Source organism: Pleurodeles waltl, chromosome 7, assembly GCF_031143425.1.
Source record: "Pleurodeles waltl isolate 20211129_DDA chromosome 7, aPleWal1.hap1.20221129, whole genome shotgun sequence".
NCBI lineage: Eukaryota > Metazoa > Chordata > Amphibia > Caudata > Salamandridae > Pleurodeles > Pleurodeles waltl.
In genome coordinates this window covers 1255493618-1255517169 of record NC_090446.1, presented here as the reverse complement: position 1 = coordinate 1255517169, position 23552 = coordinate 1255493618, and positions in this window count along the sequence as shown.

Below are 23552 nucleotides of genomic sequence, written 5' to 3'. Positions count from 1 at the left end.
TATGTGTTGATCGCCTTGGTTCGCAAGACTGTATCCTTCAGAGACACCCATGGCGATGTTGGGTGCTGACTCAGGGGTAAGCCATGTATCAGTGAGAAAGAGGAGATCTGGAGAGTTGTTGTGTAGGATGTCCCAGATTTCCATGGTGTGTTTGCTGAACTAACGGGTATGGAACATGAATGAGTGCTTGTCGTGGCATATGTGCTTGTAGGTAGGTGCGGAAGGTGCTTTGTTGGTGTGTGGTTTTAGCATGGTAGGTGTTGTAGTACAGGAGAACTCACAGCGAGCACAGGTAAATGCTTCTTATGTGGGGTGTGGCGTGGAGCAGCAGCAGTGCATGGATGGATGCTCTGGGTTCAGGGACTGGAGGCTCTCTGCAGAGTGGCATGCTAGAATGGGAGGGCCCGGGTTTGCTTAGATAGGTGAGGGCCAGGGCAGATGTAGACAGGCTTGCCTTTGGTACGTCAGCATTGTGCATGCAATGCAGTCTCCATTAAGCTGTCTTTGAGAAGTCAGTAGTCCAGGAAGGAGTGGTGGCGCAGAAGCAGGGTGACAGGAGGATGGAGGGTGCACAGGAGGTGGGAGGTGAGAAATGAGTGAAAAGAGTGAAAAAGTGTGAAAAATTAGCCAAAGAGACACAAAGAAAGTACAAAAGAAGGAGGCACAAAAGTAAGATAAGCAGAGGAAAGTGCAGGGAAAGAGCTAGGAGTTACAACGTAAAGAATGATAAGATCAAATATAGAGAGTATGAAAAAAGAGAGAGAGGACAAAGTAGGGTGGTTGAGAGTGTGGAAAGAGAGCAGAAGCCAACAACAAGAGCAAAGGCAACAGACAAAGCAAAGGCAAGAGAGCTGAAAAGCAACAGAGTGCAAAAGGCACCTGTGGGGTGAGAGGGAGAAAGTGACAGAAAAGAGCAGACAGCAACAAGAAAAGCAAAAACGCCAGAGAGGCAAAAGGGGCAGGAAAGGGAGCAGGTAGAAGTCCAGGACTGGTCAGGTCGAGGACAGAAGCACAGGCATGAGAGAGAATGTGCACAGGGGAGGAGACGGGAGGGAGCCTCAAGGTGCTGGAGCAGGATCTGGGATGGCCTTCACCAGTCGAAGGACTGGTACAGGTAACTCAGGGGCCTGGTGTTGGACTTTTTTTGCTAATGCAGGGCCATTTCCAATCTTTTTTCCTCCTGCCTCCTATTTTTTCTGACCTGTTGCTGTTGGCTTTTGAACTCTGAGCACTTTACCACTGATAACCAGTGTTAAAGTGCATATGTTCTCTGTGTAAATTGTATGTAATTGGTTTATCAATGACTGGCATATTTGATTTACTAAGTAATTACCTAGTAAACTGCACTGGGGGTGTCAGGGCCTGTAAAGCAAATGCTACTAGTGGGCCTGCAGCACTGGTTGTGCCACCCACACAAGTAGCTCTGTAATCATGTCTCAGACCTGCCATTGCAGTGTTTGTGTGTGCAGTTTTAACTGTAAATTCGACTTGGCAAGTGTACCCACTTGCCAGGCCTAAACCTTCCCTTTTCTAACATATCGAACACCCCTAAGGTAGGCCGTAGGTAGCCCCAAGGGCAGGGTGCAGTGTATGGTTAAGTGGGACATATAGTAATGTGTTTTATATGACCTGACAGTGAAATATTGCTAAATTCGCAAGGCCTGTCCCTCTCATAGGTTAACATGGGGGCTACCTTTAAACATGATTAAAGTGTAGATTCCCTTTGGGAGCTGACGGACATGTGAAGTTTGGGGTCTTTGAGCTCACAATTTAAAAAAACATCTTTTAGTAAAGTTGATTTTATTTAAGATTGTGTGTTTGAAAATGTCACTTTTTTAAGCATTTTCTTGCTTATACCATTTCTGTGACTCTGCCTGTTAGTGGATTTCCTGTCTGGGTCAATTTGACAGTTGAGCTGGTTGCACCTCACAGTAGACAGTGACACAAAGGGAGCTGGGGTGTAGCCTGCACATCCTGATGAGCCATCTGTGCTAGGAGGGAGGGGAGGAGTGGTCACTCACACCTGAAAGGGCTGTGCCTTTCCTCATACAATGCAGTCTCCAACCCTCGGTGAGTGTCTGGGACCTGGCCTGGGCAAGGCAGGATTTCACATTCAAAAGAGACTTTACTTTGAAGTAGGCCTACTTCAAAGGAGAAATAAGAACTGCACCCAAGACCACAGAATTTAGAACACTTCTGGAAACAAGGGGAACCTCTGACTGGAGAAGTGCTGAAGAGCTGTGGAAGAAGAGCTGCCCTGCCTGTGACGGTGCTTTGATGAGCTATCCTGCAGTTGCTGCTTCTGCCAGAGTAAGAGGGCAAAGACTGGACTTTGTGTGCCTTCCTTCTTGAGAAGAAATCTCCAGGGGCTTGATTTAGAGCTTGCCTCCTGTTTGTTTGAAGTCTCTGGGACAGCAAAGACTTCTCTCTGTCAGCACCTGGAGTCTTTGGAGAGACTCCTGCCCTGACAAGTGGTGCCCTATCTAGTCCCTGGGCCCTTGAAAGAAGAGCTGGTGGAAATCCAAGGAAATCGACTTCGGATGACTTCGGACCGACGCCGCTGCTGAATCCGGTGACGCCGCCTGCATCCGACTTCGTGATCTTCGCTGGAACACGAAGACCTTCGCAGGCCCGACGCCACTGCAGCCCCGCTGAAGTCTGCGACTCCGTGGAAGTCGCCATACCACGTCATGACCGACGATGCTCGAAGTGTGCGGATTCAACGTTTCGCACCGACGCCGCGGTCCCCGACTTCGCGCATCAACTTGTTTTTACTCTTCACCAAAGGTACTGTACTTGGGGTCTACGCGACTCCGTGGCCAGCGCCGCTGGTGTCGGCTTGTTGGGAACGACTCCGTCACGACGCTGTGTTAACACCTCATCGAAGCATTTTGTGTTTGAAGCGCTATTTTTGAGTTTAATCTTTAAAAATTCATAACTTGACTTGTGTATGTCGGATTTTTTTGTTGTTTTGGTCTTGTTTTGTTTAGATAAATATTTCCTATTTTTCTAAACTGGTGTTGTGTCATTTTGTAGTGTTTTCATTAAGTTACTGTGTGTGTTGGTACAAATACTTTACACCCAGCACTCGGAAGTTAAGCCTATTGCTCTGCCAAGCTACCAAGGGGGTATGCAGGGGTTAGCTGAGGGTGATTCTCTTTTTCCCTGACTAGAGTGAGGGTCCTTGCTTGAACAGGGGGTAACCTGACTGTCAACCAAAGACCCCATTTCTAATATTGGTGATCAGCGGTTGGGATTTGGACTTGTATTTGTACTTGACATACAGTGATTAAGTGCACATTACTATTTGGGGTGCAGACCACTACGTGACCACATACTACTTGTCTTGTGATTTTTGCTTTTTCTCTTTTGGACTGTTTTTGTTCTATTTCCATTTTTTGCTGATTCCTTGATTGACTTTTCTTGAACTTCATTTGGGAACTTGTTTTTCTGCCTTTGGAACTTTGCGCTTAAACCTCTCATCATGTCTCAATCTGGAGATGCATCAGTTGAAGCTGCTTCTGACCTAGAGAAATTAGAGAGCTATACAAAGGCTCAGTTGAAGCAGTTTTGTAAATGTTTTGACTGTCCCATTGAGAGCTCATCCTAGAAGGAAGAGCTGTAAAAAGGCTCTGAGGGCCTGGGTGACAGCCACAGAAGCTGAGGAGCACACAGAGGGTGAGGAGGATGAGGAGGGAGAGGGGCGATCCATTCACAATGGTATAGTGGGTGGAACTGTTATACCCAGAGAGAGAGTCTCTAGGGCAGGTAACAGTTTGTCCTCCAAGGGTCTGACCCCTGAAGAGTTACAGGACAGACAGGCAGAGAGGGAGTACCAGCTGGAGCTGAAAAAGCTCAGTCTAAAGATGGAGTGGGTAAGGGAGAGGGAGGAGAGGAGATATGCATACCCAAACCATTGAGAAAAAGAAGATGCAGCTGGCTCATGAGCTTAACTTAAAGGAGTTAGATCAGAGGAGCCAGTCTAGTAGAGTTGGTGCAGCATTACTACAGTGCAGCCTGAAAGAACAACACACATACCAAAGGGTCTTGTGAAGGATTACAAGAGGGAGGATGACATACACTTGTGGTTCAAGGGGTATGAGTCTGCTCTCCACATGAATCTGGTCCCTGAAGCTCATTGGGGGGTGGGTATGTGGAAGCACTTTGAGGTAGAGGGGAGGGATACACTGACAGCCTTAGGTGATGCTCAGAATCTCACCTACACTATCATGAAGGATGCCCTACTCACAAGGTATGGTCTCACCCCTGAGCAGTATAAGGATAAGTTTAGATCGTACAAGACAATTGAATCCCAAACATGGTTGGAAGGTGTAGATTCATTTTGCAGGTCACTGGATGGTTGGGTGAAGGGCAATAAGGTAACTACGTATGAGGGGCTGTACAATCTGATTGCTTGGGAGCACTTGTACAGTTTATTTTTTCCAGAGCTGCGCCAGCACCTGATTGACAGCACGCTCTGATCCCAGGAAGCTTGCGCAGGAATTGGACCGCTGGGAGAGCACCAGGATCCATGGGAGGTATGGGGGAGACCACGCCAAGGATGGGCAGAGTCCCACTCAGAAGAAAGGGGGGGAAGGGTAAACAGGGGGAGTTCTCTAAAGGGCCCCAAACTGATTCCCAGGGTAAGGATTCCCAACCCCCCAGTGAGAAGAAGCCATGGTTCTCCAAAGCGAAGCCAGTGGCAGGTGGTCCCCCACGTAAGTGCTATGCATGTGACCAGGTGGGTCATGTGAGAGGGTACCCCAAATGCCCCAAAGGTACATCAGCACCCACTGGTGCGCCGTCCCAGGGTTTGGCCAGTGTAGCGCTTGGGGAGGAGTTGGTTTCAGGTGGGTTGGAACGAGCTGAAATTACCCTTGTCTCACTAGGGGACAGTGAGATGGTCCAGAGAACCCTAGTGCCTGAAAACACTAAGAAGTATAGGCAGTGGGTGACCATTAATGGACAGAGGGTGGAGGGTCTGAGAGACACAGAAGCCAGTGTGACTACAGTGAGGAGTCAGCTGGTGTCTGAAGAGCAGATAGATCCCCGGGTACTTCACCAAGTAGTTGCAGTGGACAACTCAGAGCGCCTGTGCAGAGTGGCGCAGGTTCCCTTTGAATGGGGAGGGGGGTTCTCAGGTTCCTTGAAAGTAGTTGTGAGTCCAACCATGCCTGTTGATTGTTTGCTAGGCAATAACCTGGAGGTTTCCCCTTGGAAGGAGGTGGAACACAGGTCTCACTTGGAGATGTTGGGTGTGCCTGGGTGGGTATGTATATCCACCTGGTCAATGGCAGCCCGTCAGGGTGGTCAAGAGCCCCTGGATCCTGAAACAGTGGCCCAGGGGACTGCCAAGAAGAGGAAGGTCAGAGGGCGCGGGAAACCATCCCCCGAAGTTCCCAAGGTCTTGGAGGAGGCGGAGCCTGAAGGTGACGCCCCAGATCCTACAGGGGAGCAGGTGGCTGAACTGGGGGAGGTCTCTGAGCTGTTGCAGTGGCAGCAGGAAGGAGGGCCCACCAGAGAGGTATTCTGTGAGGCACAGAAGGTATGCCCTACTCTAGAGGGGCTGTGGCAGCAGGCTGTAGCCCAGGCAGCTGGCGAGGAGCCAGGATCACAGCTAATCTACTGGGAGGATGGCCTCCTGTATAGCGAGCCTAAGGTTCCTGAGACTGGGTCAGCCTGTGTGCTGGTGGTACCCCAGTTGTTTAGGGCCTTGCTACTGGGTCTGGATTATGATGTGCCTTTAGCTGGATGCTTGGGGCAGGGCAAGACCTTTGACAGGCTTGTCATCCACTTTCATTGGCCTCAAATGTGAAAGCACTCTGATACCTACTGTAGGTCTTGCCAAACTTGTCAGGCAAGTGGCAAGAGTGGGGGGAAATGTAAGGCGCCCCTCCAACCTTTTCCTGTAGTTAGTACACCCTTTGAGAGGGTTGGTATTGATATTGTGGGGCCTCTGGATCCCAAGACAGCCATGAGCAGCAGGTTCATCCTGGTCTTGGTGGACCATGCCGCCCGGTACCCAAAAGGCATTCCTCTAAGGTCTGTCACTGCCCCTGTGGTAGGCCGTGCCTTGAAGGGAGTTTTTACCCACATGGGGTTCCCCAAGGAAGTGGTATCTGATAGGGGTACCAACTTCACATCTACGTATATATAGTCTCTGTGGAAGGTGTGTGGGGTAACCTACAAGTTCACCACCCCTTACCACCCCAAAAGTAATGGTCTGGTTGAGAGATTCAACCGCACCTTGAAAGGCATGATCATGGGCCTGCCAGAGGCCTTGAGGCGGAAGTGGGACGTCCTCTTGCCATGCCTTCTGTTCGCTTACAGGGAGGTGCCTCAAAAGGGACTTGGATTTAGCCCCTTTGAGCTCACCTATGGCCACCCTGTGAAGGGACCTTTGAGTCTGGTGAAGAAAGCTTTGGAGAAAGCTCCTAGTAAACCACCCCAGAATGTATTTAGCTCCATGCTGGCTTTAAGAAACCAGACTGCCAGCTTCAGGAGTCTCACTCAGGAGAACCTAGAAGCAAGCCAGGAGGATATGAAACGGTGGTACGACCGGAACGCCACTCTAATCGAGTTTCAACCTGGTCAGAAAGTGTGGGTCATGGCGCCAGTGGAGCCAAGGGCGCTCCAAGATAAGTGGACTGGGCCATTTGAGGTGGTGGAGCGCAAGAGCGAAGTCACCTACCTGGTGGACTTGCGATCTCCAAGGAACCCTTTAAGGGTCCTGCATGTCAACCACCTCAAGCCACACTTTGAGCAGACTGAGCTGTCAATGCTCCTTGCGACAGATGATGGGGTGGAGGAGGAGAGCGAGCCTCTTCCTGACTGTCCGTGTCTGCAGGAGGAAAAGATGGGTCAGTGGAGGGAGTGATCCTCTCCCCCTCCCTGACTGAGGAGCAGCAAGGTGGTTGTCACCACGTGTTGGGGCAATTTTCCTCACTGTTTTCCCTGATCCCAAGAGTCACACACTTGTGCACACATGATGTGGACGCTGGGGACAGTACACCTATTAAACCGAAAGTTTACAGGGTGACTGACAGGGTCAGGGCATGCATTAAGGATGAGGTGCCCAAAATGCTTACCCTAAGGGTTATTGAGCACTCCAGCAGTCCTTGAGCCAGCCCAGTGGCATTGGTCCCGAAAGCTGCTGCACCTGGTGCCACTCCAGAACTCAGGTTCTGTGTGGACTACCGGGGACTCAATGCGGTCAGCGAGACTGACGCACACCCCATTCCCCGAGCTCATTGATCGGTTGGGAGCTGCCAAGTACCTCACTACGTTTGATTTAACATCTGGGTACTGGCAGATTGCCTTAACTGAGGGGGCCAAGGAGAGGTCAGCATTCTCTACACCAGATGGACACTTTCAATTTATAGTGATGCCATTTGGGATGAAGAATGCCCCTGCCACCTTTCAGAGGTTGCTCAACCAGGTGCTGGCAGGACTGGATGAGTTCAGTGCCGCCTACCTGGATGACATTGCTGTGTTTAGTTCCACATGGGAGGAACACCTGCAACACCTATGGAGAGTGTTAGAGGCCCTGCAGAAGGCAGGCCTCACTATTAAGGCGAGTAAATGCCAAACAGGGCAGGGTTCTGTGATGTACTTAGGACACCAGGTGAGGAGTGGCCAGGTGGCACCCCTACAGCCTAAGATTGATACAATTCTGGCTTGGGAGCCTCCCAAGACCCAGACTGAAGTGAGAGCCTTTTTAGGTCTCACAGGATATTACAAGAGGTTTGTTAAGGGATATGTTACCATTGTTACCCCCTTAACTGAGTTAACTTCCAAGAAGCAACCCAGGAAAGTGATCTGGACAGAGGCTTGCCAGAACGCTTTTGATGCCCTGAAGGCTGCCATGTGCACAGCACCTGTGCTGAAGGCACCTGACTACTTCAAGGAGTTTGTTGTGCAACCAGATGCCTCAGAGCATTGTACTGGAGCAGTACTCTCACAGCTTAATGAAGAGGGCCTATATCAACCTGTAACCTTGATTAGCAGGAGGTTACTACCCAGGGAACGTAGGTGGAGTGCCATAGAACATGAAGCGTTTGCTGTGGTCTGGGCACTGAAAAAGCTAAGACCCTACTTGTTTGGGATTCACTTCCGAGTTCAGACTGACCACAGGCCCCTCAGATGGTTAATGCAGATGAGAGGGGAGAATCCAAAACTGTTGAGGTGGTCCATTTCCCTACAGGGGATGGACTTTACGGTGAAATGCCGTCCTGGTACAGAGCCCGCCAATGCTGATGGTCTGTCCAGGTTCTTCCACCTTAGTGATGAGAACTCCCATGAGGTTGGGTAGTTGCTCCCCACTTTCAGCTGGGGGGACACGTGTTAGACTTTTCATCCTTGGCGTGGTCTCCCTTAACTTTTTGCCTCTGTTCCCCAGGTTGTTGATGTGTGCTGGACTCTGATTTTGCTGTTTTTGTTTCTCTGGGCACTTTACCGCTGCTAACCAGTGCTAAAGTGCAAGTGCTCCTTGACAAAATGTGTATGTAATTGGCTTATCCATGATTGGTGTGGGAGGCTGGCCTGGCTTGTAGTGGGTACCAGATGTACTTACACCTTGTGCCAGGTCCAGTTAACCCTTATTAGTGTAGAAGAGGTGTTTCTAGCAGCTTAGGCTGATAGAAGGTAGCTATGGCAAAGCAGCTTAGGCTGAACTAGGAGGCATGTAAAGCTCCTACTATACCACTGGTGTCATATGCACAATATCATAAGAAAACACAATACACAGATATACTAAAAATAAAGGTACTTTATTTTTATGACAATATGCCAAAAGTATCTCAGTGAGTACCCTCAGTATGAGGATGAGTAATATACACAAGATATATGTACACAAACCAAAATTATGCAGATAATAGCAAAAGGAAGTAATGCAAGCAATGTAAAGTTACAGTAGATTGCAATAGGAGCACATAGGCATAGGGGCAACACAAACCATATACTCCAAAAGTGGAATGCGAACCACGATTGGACCCCAAACCTAGGTGAGCTTGTAGAGGGTCGCAGAGTTACTAAAAATAAAGGTACTTTATTTTTATGACAATATGCCAAAAGTACCTCAGTGAGAACCCTCAGTATGAGGATAAGATATATACACAAGATAGATGTACACGAACCACAGTTAGGTAAGTAATAGCAAGAGAAGTAATGCAAACAGTGTAGAATTACAGTAGATTGCAATAGGAGCACATAGGTATAGGGGCAACACAATCCATATACTCCAAAAGTGGAATGCGAACCACAAATGGACCCCAAACCTATGTGAGCTTGTAGAGGGTCGCTTGGACTGTAAGAAACAGTGAGGGTTAGGAAAATAGCCCACCCAAAGACCCTGAAAGATAGGTGTAAAGTGCACCTACTACCCCCAGAGAGCACAGAAGTCGTGATAGGGGGATTCTGCAGGAAGAACAAACACCAGCAATGCAACAACAGTGGATTTCCGGACCTGAGTACCTGTAAGACAAGGGGACCAAGTCCAATAGTCGCGACGTTGTCGAGAGTGGACAGGAGCCCAGGAAATGCCAGCTGAGGGTGCAAGGAAGCTGCCACTGGATGGAAGAAGCTTGGAGTTTTGCAAGTAAGAAGAGAGCTAGGGACTTCTCCTTTGGAAGAGGGATGTCCCACGTCACGATGAAGCTTGCAGAGGTGTTCCCACACAGAAATACTACAAACAAGCCTTGCTAGCTGCAAGGGTTGCGGTAGAGGTTTTTGGATGCTGCTGTGGCCCAGGAGGAACCAGGATGTCGCCACTTGAAGGAGGATACAGAGGGGGTGCCCAGCAACTCAGGGAGCCCTCACAGAAGCAGGCAGCACCTGCAAAAGTACCAGAACAGGCACTTGGAAGGAAAGCGAACTGGAGTCCATTCGAAGTCACAAAAGGGAGTCCCACGATGGCGGAGGACAACTCAGAAGGTTGTGCACTGCAGGATAGAGTGTGGGGAACCCATGCTTGGCTGTGCACAAAGGAAATCCTGGAAGAGTGCACAGGAGCCAGAGCAGCTGTAAATCACGCGGTACCCAGCAATGCAGTCTAGAGTGGGGAGGCAAGGACTTACCTCCACCAAACTTGGACTGAAGAGTCACTGGACTGTGGGAGTCACTTGGACAGAGTTGCTGAGTTCCAGGGACCACACTCGTCAGGATGAGAGGGGACCCAGAGGACCAGTGATGCAGTCTTTTGGTGCCTGTGTTAGCAGGGGGAAGATTCCATCAACCCACGGGAGATTTCTTCAGAGGTCCTGGTGCAGGGTGAAGGCAGGCTACCCCCAGAGCATGCGCCACCTGGAAACAGTTGAGAAAGCCAGCAGGATGAGGCTATACAAGGTTGCTAGTAGTCGTCTTGCTACTTTTGTGCGGTTTTGCAGGCGTCCTGACCATTCAGCGGTCGATCCTTTGGTAGAAGGTGAAGAGGGAGATGCAGAGGAACTCTGGTGAGCTCTTGCATTCGATATCTGAAGAATTCCCCTAAGTAGAGACCCTAAATAGCCAGAAAAGGAGGTTTGGCTACCTAAGAAGGAGGATTGTCTACCAAGAGAGGTAAGAGCCTATCAGAAGGAGCCTCTGACGTCACCTGCTGGCACTGGCCACTCAGAGCAGTCCAGTGTGCCCCCAACACCTCTGTTTTCAAGATGGCAGAGGTCTGGAACACACTGGAGGAGCTCTGGGCACCTCCCCTGGGAGGTGCAGGTCAGGGGAGTGGTCACTCCCCTTTCCTTTGTCCATTTCCGCGTCAGAGCAGGGCTGGGGGATCCCTGAACCGGTGTAGACTTGCTTATGCAGAGATGTGCCCATCAAAGCATTTCCAGAGGCTTGGGGAGGCTACTCCTCCCCAGCCCTCACACCTATTTCCAAAGGGAGAGGGTGATACACCCTCTCTCAGAGGAAGTCCTTTGTTCTGCCTTCCTGGGCCAGGGCTGCCTGGACCCCAGGAGGGCAGAAACCTGTCTGAGGGGTTGGCAGCAGCAGCAGCTGCAGTGGAGACCCCGGAAAGGCAGTTTGGCAGTACCCGGGTACTGTGCTAGAGAAACGGGGGATCATGGAATGGTCCCCCCAATACCAGAATGGTATTGGGGTGACAATTCCATGATCTTAGACATGTTACATGGCCATGTTCGGAGTTACAAATGTGACGCTACACATAGGTAGTGACCTATGTGTAGTGCACACGTGTAATGGTGTCCCCGCACTCAAAAAGTCCAGGGAATTTGCACTGAACGATGTGGGGGCACCTTGGCTAGTGCCAGGGTGCCCACACACTAAGTAACTTTGCACCCAACCTTCACCAGGTGAAGGTTAGACATATAGGTGACTTATAACTTACTTAAGTGCAGTGGTAAATGGCTGTGAAATAACATGGACGTTATTTCACGCAGGCTGCACTAGCAGGCCTGTGTAAGAATTGTCAGAGCTCCCTATGGGTGGCAAAAGAAATGCTGCAGCCCATAGTGATCTCCTGGAACCCCAATACCCTGGGTACCTCAGTACCATATACTAAGGAATTATATGGGTGTACCAGTATGCCAATGTGAATTGGTAAATTTAGTCACTAGCCTGTTAGTCACAAATTTGGAAAGTTGAGAGAGCATAACCACTGAGGTTCTGGTTAGCAGAGCCTCAGCGAGACAGTTAGGCATCACACAGGGAACACATACAGGGCACATACTTATGAGCACTGGGGCCCTGGCTGGCAGGGTCCCAGTGACACATAGACTAAAACAACATATATACAGTGAAATATGGGTAACATGCCAGGCAAGATTGTACTTTCCTACACAACTCCCCCACAAACGAAGGACAATAAGACTAGCCATGACCTGATGAGTCTTCATTGTCTAAGTGGAAATATCTGGAGAGTCCATCTGAATTGGAGTGAGTAGTCCCAGGTCTATGTTCCACTGTATAGTCCATTCCCTGTAGAGATATGGACCACCTCAACAATTTAGGATTTTCAACTTTCATTTGTTTTAGCCAAAGTAGAGGTTTGTGGTCTGTCAGAACAATAAAGTGAGTGCCAAACAGGTATGGCCTCAACTTTTTCAGTGCCCAGACCACAGCAAAGGCCTCCCTCTCTATGGCAGACCAACGCTTTTCTCTAGGGGTCAACTTTCTGCCTATAAAAGCAACTGGTTGATCCTGGCCCTCAGAATTCAGTTGTGATAAGACTGCCCCTACCCCTACCCCTAATTCAGATGCATCAGTTTGGACAATTAATTTCTTGGAGTAACATGGGCTTTTTAGGACAGGTGCAGAGCACATGGCCTGTTTGAGCTCCTCAAAAGCTTTCTGACAGCTAGCTGTCCACAATACCTTTTTAGGCATCTTCTTACTAGTGAGATCATTAAGAGGGGCTGCTATGGAGCCATAGTTTTTAATGAATCTCCTGTAATACCCAGTGAGGCCTAGGAAGGCTCTCACCTGGGTCTGAGTTGTAGGGGGAACCCAATCCATGAGTGTCTGGATTTTCCCCCTGAAGTGGTGCAACCTGTTCTCCACCTACCAGGTGTCCCAGATAAACCACCTTTCCCTGCCTTATCTGGCACTTTGAGGCCTTGATAGTGAGCCCTGCCTTTTGCAGGGCCTCCAAAACGTTCCAAAGGTGGACCAGGTGCTCATCCCAGGTGGAGCTAAAGACAGCTCTATCATCTAGATATGCTGCACTAAAAGCCTCCAACCCTTGCAGGACTGTGTTCACCAACCTCTGAAAAGTGGCAGGTGCATTTTTCAAACCAAAGGGCATCACTGTAAATTGGTAGTGCCCTCCTATAGTTGAAAATGCAGTTTTGGGTTTTTCATCCTCAGCCAATTTGATCTGCCAATACCCTGCAGTCAAATCAAAGGTGCTAAGATACTTGGCAGATGCCAGTGTATCTATAAGCTCATCTGCCCTGGGTATAGGGTGAGCATCAGTTTTTGTTACCTGATTGAGACCTCTGTAGTCTACACAAAACCTCATCTCCCTTTTTCCATCTTTTGAGTGAGGCTTTGGTACAAGCACCACAGGACTCGCCCATGGGCTTTCAGAAGGTTCAACCACTCCTCTATCAAGCATTTTCGGAACCTCTTGTTTTATGCAGTCCCTGGCATGGTCAGACTGCCTATAGATTTTACTTTTGACAGGCAATCTGTCTCCATTATCAATTGTGTGTTCACACCAGGATGTGGTACCTGGCACAATTGAAAAGAGTTCACAAAATTGTCCAAGGAGATTTATGCAGTTGTCTTTCTGTTCTGCAGTCAGACAATCTGCCAAAACTACTCCCTCCACTAAAGCATCATTTTCAGTGGTGGAAAAGAGATCAGGGAGAGGGTCACTCTCTTCTTCCTGTCCCTCACCTGTTGCCATGAGCAGGGTGAGATCAGCCCTGTCATAGTAGGGTTTTAGGTGGTTGACATAAATCACCCTAAGGGGACTCCTGGCAGTGCCCAGGTCTACCAGATAGGTAACCTCACCCTTCTTTTCAACAATGAGATGGGGTCCACTCTATTTGTCCTGGATTGCTCTTGGGGCCACAGGATCCAATACCCACACCTTCTGCCCTGGTTGGTACTTGATCAGAACAGCCTTCTGGTCATGTCATTGCTTTTGCAGCTCCTGTCTGGCCTGAAGGTTTTTACTGGCCTTTTTCATGTACTCAGCCATTCTTGATCTTAGGCCAAGTACATAGTCCACTATGTCCTGTTTGGGAGCTTTTAAAGGTTGTTCCCAACCCTCCTTCACAAGTGTTAGTGGACCTCTTACAGGGTGTCCAAAGAGGAGTTCAAAGGGGCTGAAGCCCACTCCTTTCTGGGGTACCTCCCTGTAAGCAAAAAGGAGGCAAGGTAACAGGACATCCCATCTCCTCCTGAGTTTTTCAGAGAGTCCCATTATCATACCAGTCTTTTAGTCTGTGGATGATAAGGAGTGGTGAACTTGTAGGTAACACCACACTCCTTCCACATTGCTTTCAAGTATGCAGACATGAAGTTGCTACCCCTGTCTGATACAACCTCTTTAGGGAAACCCACCCTGGAAAAGATTCCCAGGAGGGCCTTTGCCACTGCTGGAGCTGTAGTGGTCCTTAGAGGAATTGCTTCAGGATATCTTGTGGCATGGTCCACAATCACCAAGATAAACCTATTGCCTGAAGCAGTAGGAGGGTCAAGGGGGCCAACAATGTCAACCCCTAACCTTTCAAAGGGAACCCCAACCACAGGTAGTGGAATAAGGGGAGCCTTTGGAGTGCCATCAGTCTTGCCACTGGCTTGGCAGGTCACACAAGACTTGAAAAAATCTTTAGTGTCCTCTGATGTCCTAGGCTAGTTAAACAGGGGGACAAGCCTTTGCCGTGTTTTGATCTGGCCCAAATGCCCAGCCAAAGGAATGTCATGTGCAAGAGTTAGGAGGAACTCTCTGTACTGCAGGGGAATGACCAATCTTCTGGCTGCTCCAGGTTTTGGGTCCCTTGCCTCGGTGTACAAGAGGTTGTCCTCCCAGTAAACTCTATGTGAGTCACTGACATCCGCATTTTACTGTTTGACAGCTTGCTATCTGAGACCCTCTAATGTGGGACAGGTTTGCTGTGCCACACTCAGCTCTTCCCTGGCAGGCCCCTCTCCACCCAATAGCTCAACAGTGTCTGCTGCCAGGTCATCTGGTGAAGGTTCTGCACAGGGAGGAAATTCTTCTTCCTCAGAAGGAGAATTATCTGTAGAGGGAAGGATGGTGGGTAGGGATTTACTCTTGCTACCCCTAGCTTTAGGGAGCACTTGGTCCATTGTTCCAGGATCCAAGTTACCCTGTCCTTTTTGCTTTTTGGCCTGAGCCCTTGTCAAGGCAAAAATATGCCCAGGAATGCCCAGCATTGCTGCATGAGCCTCCAACTCCACTTCTGCCCAAGCTGATGTCTCTAAATCATTTCCTAGTAGACAGTCTACCGGTAAATCTGAGGCAACCACAACTTTCTTTGGACCAGTAACCCCTCCCCAGTTGAGATTCACAACAGCCATGGGGTGGCTAAGAGTGTTGTTATGATCGTCTGTCACTTGGTACTGGTGACCAAGTAAGTGTTGTTCAGGGTGCACCAGTTTCTCTATCACCATTGTAACACTGGCACCTGTGTCCCTGTAGGCCTGAACCTCAACACCATTTATTAGGGGAAGTTGCTCGTACTTATCCATATTAAGGGGACAAGCAACCAAGGTGGCCAAATCAATGGCACCTTCAGAGACTAACACAGCCTCTGTGGTCTCCCTAACAAGACCAAGCCCAACTACATTACCAATAGTGAGCCCAGCTACTCACTTGGATTGGCTATTTGTAGGTTTGCTCCCACCACCACTGCTATTACCAGGGGCACTAGAATTTACAGTAGGGGTTGTGGTAGTAGGAGGTTTGGTGTTTTTCTTTGGACAATTGGCATCAGTTGTCCAATGACCTTTGACTTTACACACATAACACCAAGGCTTTTTAGGTTGATTATTGGAAGAGGATTTTGTAGGAGGCTGGCCTGGCTTGTAGTGGGTACCAGAGGTACTTACACCTTGTGCCAGGTCCAGTTATCCCTTATTAATGTAAAAGAGGTGTTTCTAGCAGCTTAGGCTGATAGAAGGTAGCTATGGCAAAACAGCTTAGGCTGAACTAGGAGACATGTAAAGCTCCTACTATACCACTGGTGTCATATGCACAATATCATAAGAAAACACAATACACAGATATACTAAAAATAAAGGTACTTTATTTTTATGACAATATGCCAAAAGTATCTCAGTGAGTACCCTCAGTATGAGGATGAGTAATATACACAAGATATATGTACACAAACCAAAATTATGCAGATAATAGCAAAAGGAAGTAATGCAAGCAATGTAAAGTTACAGTAGATTGCAATAGGAGCACATAGGCATAGGGGCAACACAAACCATATACTCCAAAAGTGGAATGCGAACCACGATTGGACCCCAAACCTAGGTGAGCTTGTAGAGGGTCGCTGGGACTGTAAGAAAACAGTGAGGGTTAGAAAAATAGCCCACCCCAAGACCCTGAAAGGTAGGTGTAAAGTGCACCTACTACCCCCAGAGAGCACAGAAGTCGTGATAGGGGGATTCTGCAAGGAGAACAAACACCAGCAGTGCCACAACAGTGGATTTCCAGACCTGAGTACCTGTAAGACAAGGGGACCAAGTCCAAGAGTCGCGACAGTGTCGAGAGTGGGCAGGAGCCCAGGAAATACCAGCTGAGGGTGCAAGGAAGCTGCCACCTGTTGGAAGAAGCTTGGTGTTCTGCAAGAACGAAGAGAGCTAGGGACTTCTTCTTTGGAAGACGGAGGGCCCACATCTTGATGAAGCTTGCAGATGTGTTCCCACGCAGAAAGACCTCAAACAAGCCTTGCTAGCTGCAAGGGTTGCAATTGAGCTTTTTGGGTGCTGCTGTAGCCCAGGAGGGTCCAGGATGTCGCCACTTGGAGGAAGAAACAGAGAGGGTACCCAGCTACTCAGGGAGCCCTCACAGAAGCAGGCAGCACCCACAAAAGTACCTAAACAGGCACTTGGAAGGAAAGTGAACCAGAGTCCACGTGAAGTCACAAAAGGGAGTCCCATGACGCCGGAAGACAACTCAGAAGGTTCTGCACTGCAGGATAGAGTGTCGGGACCCAGGCTTAGCTGTGCACAAAGGAAATCCTGGAAGAGTGCACAGGAGCCGGAGCAGCTGCAAATCACATGGTACCCAGCAATACAGTCTAGTGTGGGGAGGCAAGGACTTACCTCCACCAATCTTGGACTGAAGAGTCACTGGACTGTGGAAGTCACTTGGACAGAGTTGCTGAGTTCCAGGGACCACGCTCGTCAGGATGAGAGGGGACCCAGAGGACAAGTGATGCAGTCTTTTGGTGCCTGTGTTAGTAGGGGGAAGATTCAGTCGACCCACTGGAGATTTCTTCAGAGCTCCTGGTGCAGGGTGAAAGCAGGCTACCCCCAGAGCATGCACCACCTGGAAACAGTCGAGAAAGCTGGCAGGATGAGGTGATACAAGGTTGCTAATAGTCATCTTGCTACTTTGTTGCGGTTTTGCAGGCGTCCTGAGCAATCAGCGGTCGATCCTTCGGTAGAAGGTGAAGAGGGAGATGCAGAGGCACTCTGGGGAGCTCTTGCATTCGTTATCTGAAGAATTCCCCAAAGCAGAGACCCTAAATTGCCAGAAAAGGAGGTTTGGCTACCTAGGAAGGGGGATTGGCTACCAAGAGAGGTAAGAGCCTATCAGAAGGAGCCTCTGACATCACCTGTTGGCACTGGCCACTCAGAGTAGTCCAGTGTGCCCCCAACACCTCTGTTTCTAAGATGGCAGAGGTCTGGGACACACTGGAGGAGCTCTGGGCACCTCCCCTGGGAGGTCAGGGGAGTGGTCACTCCCCTTTCCTTTGTCCAGTTTCACGCCAGAGCAGGGTGGGGGATCCCTGAACCGTTATAGACTGGCTTATGCAGAGATGGGCACCATCTGTGCCCATCAAAGCATTTCCAGAGGCTGGGGGAGGCTACTCCTCCCCAGCCCTCACACCTATTTCCAAAGGAAGCGGGTGTTACACCCTCTCTCAGAGGAAGTTCTTTGTTCTGCCTTCCTGGGCCAGGGCTGCCTGGACCCCAGGAGGGCAGAAACCTGTCGGAGGGGTTGGCGGCAGCAGCAGCTGCAGCGAAGACCCCGGAAAGGCAGTTTGCAGTACCCGGGTACTGTGCTAAAGACCCGGGGGATCATGGAATTGTCTCCCCAATACCAGAATGGTATTGGGGTGACAATTCCATGATCTTAGACATGTTACATGGCCATGTTCGGAGTTACCATTGTGACGCTACACATAGGTAGTGACCTATGTGTAGTGCACGCGTGTAATGGTGTCCCCGCCCTCACAAAGTACGGGGAATTTGCCCTGGATGATGTGGGGGCACCTTGGCTAGTGCCAGGGTGCCCACACACTAAGTAACTTTGCACCCAACCTTCACCAGGTGAAGATTAGACATATAGGTGACTTATAAGTTACTTAAGTGCAGTGGTAAATGACTGTGAAATAACGTGGACGTTATTTCACGCAGGCTGCACTGGCAGGCCTGTGTAAGAATTGTCAGAGCTCCCTATGGGTGGCAAAATAAATGCTGCAGCCCATAGGGATCTCCTGGAACCTCAGTATCATATACTAGGGTATTATACGGGTGTACCAGTATGCCAATGTGAATTGGTAAACTTAGTCACTAGCCTGTTAGTGACAAATTTGGAAAGTAGAGAGAGCATAACCACTGAGGTTCTGGTTAGCAGAGCCTCAGTGAGACAGTTAGGCATCACACGGGAACACATACAGGGCACATACTTATGAGCACTGGGGCCCTGCATGACAGGGTCCCAGTGACACATAGACTAAAACAACATATATACAGTGAAATATGAGGGTAACATGCCAGGCAAGATGGTACTTTCCTACAATTGGCTTATTTGGTTTACTAGTCCCTAGTAAAGTGCACTAGAGGTGCCAGGGCCTGTAAATCAAATGCTACTAGTGGGCCTGCAGCACTGGTTGTGCCACCCACATGAGTAGTAGCTCTGTAGTCATGTCTCACACCTGCCACTGCAGTGTCTGTGTGTGCAGTTTTAACTGTCAATTCTACTTGGCAAGTGTACCCACTTGCCAGGCCCAAACCTTCCCTTTTCTTACATGTCAGACTTTAGATCACTTCTGGACAACAAGAGGAACCTCTGCCTAGAGAAGAGCTGAGAAGTGCTGCCCTGCCTGTGACTGTGCTTTGTGGAGCTATCCTGCAGTTGCTGCTTCTGCCAGAGTAAGAGGGCAAAGACTGGACTTTGTGTGCCTTCCATCTTGTGAAGAAATCTCCAAGGGCTTGATTTAGAGCTTGCCTCCTGTTGTTTGAAGTCTCAGGGACAGCAAAGACTTCTCTCTGCCAGCACCTGGAGTCTCTGGAGAGACTCCTGCTCTGACAAGTGGTGCCCTATTTAGTTCCTGGGCCCTTGAAAAGAAAGCTGGTGGAAATGCAAGGAAATCGACTTCGGACGACTTCGGACCGACGCCGCTGCTGAATCCGGTGACGCAGCCTGCAACTGGCTCCGTGATCTTCGCTGGAACGCGACGACCTTTGCAGGCCCGATGCTGCTGCAGCCCTGCTGAAGTCTGCGACTCCGTGGAAGTCGCTGCACCACATTGTGACCGACGCCGCTTGAAGTGCGCAGATTCAACATTTCGCACCAACGCTGCGATCTCCAACTTCGCGCATCGTCTTGTTTTCACTCTTCACCAAAGGTACTGTACTTGGGGGTCTACGCAACTCCGTGTCTGGCGCCACTGGTGTCGGCTTGTTGGGAACGACTCCGTCACAATGCCGTGTTAACACCTCATCAAAGCATTTTGTGTTTCTAAGCGCTATTTTTGAGTTTCATCTTTAAATATTCATAACTTTACTTGTGTATGTCGGATTTTTTTTCTTCGTTTTGGTCTTGTTTTGTTTAGATAAATATTTCCTATTTTTCTAAACTAGTGTTGTGTCATTTTGTAGTGTTTTCATTAAGTTACTGTGTGTGTTGGTACAAATACTTTACACCTAGCACTCTGAAGTTAAGCCTACTGCTCTGCCAAGCTACCAAGGGGTTAAGCAGGGGTTAGCTGAGGGTGATTCTCTTTTACCCTGACCAGAGTGAGGGTCCTTGCTTGAGCAGGGGGTAACCTGACTGTCAACCAAAGACCCCATTTCTAACAATATGTATATATATAAATGTTTACTACTCATTCCACACATTGCATGTGTTTTGTATAGTTCAATACAAATGGACTGTGCCAACTGTGGAGAAATGAAAACATTTGTCCTTTTTAGTACCTGTTTCAAGGTGACAATATTTTTCATACAAAGCCAAGTCTGGCAGTTTTAGTAGATCAGGTTTTGCTTCAAAAACGGTGGGTGCTTTCTGTTATGTGCCCATGTGACACCCATGCAACACCCTGTTTGATGCAAAGTGGCACAAAGCAGTCCACAGCTCTATTCAAATCTTTCTTGCAAAAAAAAATCCTTTTGCGCTACACAGTAATGCCCATATTTATACTTTTTTAGCACCGCATTTGCGTCGTTTGTTGACGCAAAATCGGCACAAACTTACAAAATACAATGGTATTTTGTAAGTTTGTGCCGATCTTGCTTCAAAAAACGACGCAAATGCGGCGCTAAAAAAGTATAAATATGGGCCTAAATACTTTTGCAAGAGCTTGTCCCACTTTGCATGACTTTGTCCTAAGGCAAACCATGAGATCCCTGGTGGCTTGAAGCCTGCCCCCAAGGACCTGGTAACTGAATGAGTGACCACAACTTTACCAGCAGTTTTCCACCTATGAAGGACAAAAGCGAGTTTCTGAGGCCTAACCAGGGAGATCTCACATTAGGCAAGCATGAAAACTAGGTCCTCTGAGCTTTTTACCATGCATACACATTCAGTTAGATCACATGTTGAACGCATTCAGGTTTCTGGAGCCCCAGCCTGCTACAGCTAACACTTGTGTCTCACCTGAGGATTTTGAGAACCAATGAAAGCCCCTAAGTCTGAAAGTAAAACCCAAGACTGATATGAGGCAGAAAGTCCTTCCCAGCTATAAAGCAACATCAGTGGCTGCGAAATTCAGCTTTGCACCACATGGAGACTTTGGATCTAAAACCAGATGCTTTGGCAGGAGCTTGTTGACAATCTTTTTGACTTCAAGGATCCCCACTGCCTTGGACCTTGTCCCATAGAAAGACTTTGAACTCTAGACAAGTCAGAAAGTATAAATTTGAAGGGAATCATCCCCTTGGTGTATCCTACCTCTGCTCCACTGCTGAGTGCCTGAAAGTCATCTACATCACCACAACTCCATGCACCTTTCATAGACTGTCAGGTAGGGTCAGAAACGAGTCAGAAATTAGTTGGGTGTATGGACCAGTACATCCATAAATCACTCCCCTTTTTGTTCCAATGGGGTGATGGTGGTCGGGCTTGATATCAGCCATGGTGGAGCTGAACTCCGAGCCGCCTAGCTGATTACAACCCCACTTTTCATCAGTCTTTTCATGGCGGGACCCTGACATGAAAAGGCTGGGAGAAAGTCAATGCTGGCAGAGAGCAAGATGGAGTGCAGAGGTATAGAAGTACACAAGGGCAACAGCTCAAAACCACATGTACTATTATGAAGTGCTTAACACAAAAAAGCAAGCAGTGGAAGCAAGGATGCCAGTCAATTAAAGAGATGGCGAAGAGGCAATGGGAGGGACAACCACAATATTGACACTCTGGGGCACAAGTAAGAAGAAGGCAAAAAGGAATTACTGAAAAGCCAGCCAATGGCAAGCAGTGGGTGGGCTCTAAACTCCTCAATGTTCTTGGCAAGCGACTATATCTCTCGCAAAGCAGCACATGCTGTCTAGTTTGCTTGACCTAAAAAGATCTCAAGAATCACCGTTTTGTCAGTGAGTACCTCATGCAGTCCTGGATTTTCTTTTTACTATAGTATTTGGAATCCTGTTTATCTCGGCACATATCCAGAACTATAAAAATAAGAATGTAGAGGAATAAACCTAGACTGGGGAGTTACTCAGACATGCATCTGGGAAACTTGAGAACTCTATGGAAGCAGTCACCGAATTCATAAAAGGTCGCCCGTAATGGTACACAGGAATTCTGTGACCTCTGAGTCAACCCCCCAGGCCTGTGAACCACGAGGATCCACAAAAAGACGGCATATTAAACGAACAGATTGCAAAACGCCTATAACTCCAGCTAATAAAAACAGGAAGGGCCCTTTTTTGAATATTCCTCATATACTAAGGTTTTTTTAAAGGTAGACAAATACGGCGAATGCTTTTTTGATCAAAACAGCCAATTGGGAAATATTGAACTAGTCTCTTGTACGGTAGATTAAATATATTTGTCATCTAGAATTCATGTAATAAACTGATCCCTTTGAAGTCATCTTCCAAAACATGTAATTGTTGGCTTTCAGTCACAAAACGGATTCAATCTAAAATAAATTGTTCAGTCATAAAGGACTACACATAAAGCGAGGGAGTGTTTACCTCTTGTGAAGTTAGGAGCGCGCAGTGTTACCTGGGGCGTAGCTTGGGCAGTAAGATTGGAGGGAGGGGAGAGCTTCAGGTTTTCCAAAAATCACCGGCCATATAATGTTAAATATATTACTCGACAAGCAGGGCATATGAGAGGGGCTAAGGGGGCAGGGGAAAGAGATACAACTGCGAAGTCGTAGGGTATTAAGTGAGAGAAAAAACAATATTTTGTAAAATAACCAACAGTTTTTAAGACTGAAAGCAGAAAGGGAGAGAGCGCGTGTTTTTGACTGTTTATGTAAAAACCCATGATGCAGTCGGACAGACCCCTCACCATACCAGACAGAAAACACCTGTAACCATTTTTTTTTTAAACCAGAAAATGCAGTTGTTGGGGTGAGGGGTGTAACACCCCAAACAGCCCCTGCTCCCTGAACCTCCGCCCCTCGATGTACGGAATGACAGACATCCTACTCCTGACTCTCTTGTCTGTCAGAGCTACTAAAAGAGCCATGCAAAGGAATTCATAGGATATGCTGAAGAGTAGGTTTAACCTTGACATCTCGTGATGGGCCAGCCACCTCCCACCTTTGAAAGTAAATTCCTTACTGCTGACATATGACTTTGGAAAGATAATACACCATCTGTGGGAGCGGGAGTTTAGAGCAGCATTCCTGTCGGGGTCACAATTCACAGTTTCTGCACATGCTCACAAAATACATGCTTGTTGGCTCACAGACACACACATAGGCCTCCCTGCACCTTGATGTCAACCCTCAGGCCTCTGCTACGAACACAATCACACCCCTATTTACAAAGTTTTGGCGCAGGGCAGCCTTGCAAGCCTTTTTACTGTGCTGCCCTGCGAACAATAGGGCAGGAATTCCCGTACATACAAGACACAGTGCATTCCTGTCCTTGTCCCCTGCGTTGGCGCACAAATTGCTGCCATGCGCCAACGCAGTCACCCTTGCACCTTGGTGCAAGGATACGTTGCGGTGATGATTGTTTTTGTGCATGAAGGGACATCTTCATGCACAAAAACAATCACGAGCCGTTTTCCTCCTTCTATGTGTGCGGCAGTCATTTTGTTACCTTGTATTGAACGCTGCATAACATCTTTACAGAAGTCTTTTGGACATAACTATGTATTCCTCTTGCTTCAGATCTGTGCACATATTTATTATTAATTATTTACAATTGTATGCTTTTAGAATGACACTCATCTTTTAGTGCATCTCAGTTTTGCACAAAATGCAAACCAATTTAAATTGAGCTATGGGAACAGAATCTCTATAGCTCTCTAAATAGTGTAACACATAATTCGGAAAGACAATCCTTTCATACTCAGTCGCTTGTTCCACTACACCATCTTTAGAAAACATTTGACAGGGAATTCGTTTAAGAAATTCGGGCACAGTCAGGGCTTTAAGTGGCTATTTCTAAAAAGCAGGTGCTGAGACGGTCCCTATCGGACTCTC